Raw genomic sequence first — 2,450 nt, 5'->3', positions numbered from 1 at the left:
TTTGGGTTCAGTCCCACTGCGTGGCCCCTTGGGCAAGTGTCTTCTACTATAGCCTCGGGCCGACCAAAGCCTTGTGAGTGGATTTGGTAGACGGAAACTGAAAAGAAGCCCGTCGTATATATATGTATATATATATGTGTGCGTGTTTGTGTGTCTGTGTTTGTTCCCCCAACATCGCTTGACAAACGATGCTGGTGTGTTTATGTCCCCATAACCTACCGGTTCGGCAAAAGAGACTGATAGAATAAGTACTAGGCTTACAAATAATAAGTCCTGGGGTCGATTTGCTCGACTAAAGGCGGTGCTCCAGCATGGCCGCAGTCAAATGACTGAAACAAGTAAAAGAGTAAAAGAGTTAAAAAAGAGACTAATAAACTACATGCGACAGTAAATGAAGTAAAAATTAAATATTGTACTGTACTATACTTTGAAAAGCAACAATCCATATTAGATATAGTAGAAACTTTCTTTTAATGACAGTTAATTAATTAACACAAATTAGGACAAATTCTCTTGACGCGACATTTTCTTTTTTTTCTAGGTGGGGAGGAGGTCGAAAGAGTTGAGAGTTCTGACAATCTGAGTATTGAGTGTCGGATAAAAGGGAGGTTATTGTATATATGTATTATACTACTAGTGACAAATACAGCTCTCGCTTGAACTAGTGAAGGAGCCTGCTAGGAATAGCAAGCAAATCACCCTCAAATTACACCCCTTTGTCAGGACAGCATGTATGTATGTATGTATGTATGTACGTTGATGCAAAACAGGAAAAATGGAACTCAGAATATGAGTGTATGTATATTTTTATTAATATTTAGCAGAAGTAACACAGCGATTCAAGGTGCGAGTGTTTCGTGCATTGTTACTTATCAAACTTTGATAAATGTCAAAGTATGAAGTTCTCAAACGTTAAGCCACTCTTTTACTTCTGCTAATTATCTATCTATCTATCTATCTATCTATCTATCTATCTATCTATCTATCTATCTATCTATCTATCTAAAGAGAAGGTAATTTGTTGGAACGCCTTTGATCATTAGGTTTATTCAATTAAGGATGACGGTGAGGTTAAATTAAAAAAAGCACAACAACAGCAGCATTTTATTTGAATCTGTATTAACTGTGATGTCGGGAAATTATTAAACAAGCATTGAGAGACCATTGTCGACTTTTTACTTTATGGAATTTCTTTTGTAATGTTTTGTCAATGTAACTGGGCTTCACGTTTCCTTTCATATATTCATGAAAGACAAATAAATGTTATACACTATTGAATAATTGTTTGTGTTATGTTTTAAATAACGTAATTATCGCCACTATAGCTCGTCGTTTGCAGCAAATTATTTGTTATTTTAAGTTGACATAATTTGTCAATTGTCATTATAATATGTCAATTAATATGTCATAACTTGTCAATTGTCGTTTGTCATAGTTTGTTGTTTCAGCTTATCTACTGTCAAAATTCTCAGTTGTTGTCTATAACTAAGTTGTTATGGCGCTACTTTGGCGTGTGATAAACAAAGGAGATTACTTCTGGTTACATTTTAGTTTACTTTTCAATTTCTAAAACCCCGTAAGATGTTGGCTAAAGATTACTATTACTATGTATTTTTCATAATTTGGCATTTATAACTGGTCACGTGCTATTACTGCATTTTCCAGCATATAAATCGAATTTTTCAAACCAAAATGTACAACCAATAGATCGATAGGTGGACTTATACACCAAGACGGCTATGAAAGGCCAAACGTTCCATGTAAAGTGTAGCAGGACTTGGAGTGGTAGTGACGACTAACTGTATGTATGCTGGAAAACATGGTATAACATAGTGTTTGCACCTTGCCTTTATAATCTTGCATTTTTGTAACTTATTCATTTCAATTATTAATTACTTGTCTAAGGCGAGCTGGTAGAATCAATATCATGCCGGACAAACTGCTTAGCGGCATTTAGATCGTGAGTTCAAATTCTACAGAAGTCAACTTTGCTTTCATTCTTTCGGGGCCGATAAAAACAAGCTCCAGTTGAGCACTGAGGTTGATGTAATCAACTATGCTCCTCTCCCTAAAATTGCTGGCCTTGTGTCTTTAGCATAAAAAATTAATTACTTGTACTATAACTTATTGGTTATAATTTATCACTTAGGGCTTGTAAGTGCTCATAATTCCTTATTTACAATTTGTCAATAGCCATATAATCACTTACTCTTTTACTCTTTTACTTGTTTCAGTCATTTGACTATGGTCATGCTGGAGCACCACCTTTAGTCGAGCAAATCGACCCCAGGACGTATTCTTTGGAAGCCTAGTACTTATTATATCGGTCTCTTTTGCCGAACCGCTAAGTTACGAGGACGTAAACACACCGGCATCGGTTGTCAAACGATGTTGGTGGGGGGGGGACACAGACACACAAACACACACACACACACACACACACACACACA

The sequence above is a fragment of the Octopus bimaculoides genome, chromosome 20 (genome assembly GCF_001194135.2).
Source record: "Octopus bimaculoides isolate UCB-OBI-ISO-001 chromosome 20, ASM119413v2, whole genome shotgun sequence".
Lineage (NCBI taxonomy): Eukaryota > Metazoa > Mollusca > Cephalopoda > Octopoda > Octopodidae > Octopus > Octopus bimaculoides.
This window is presented reverse-complemented; position numbering follows the sequence as displayed.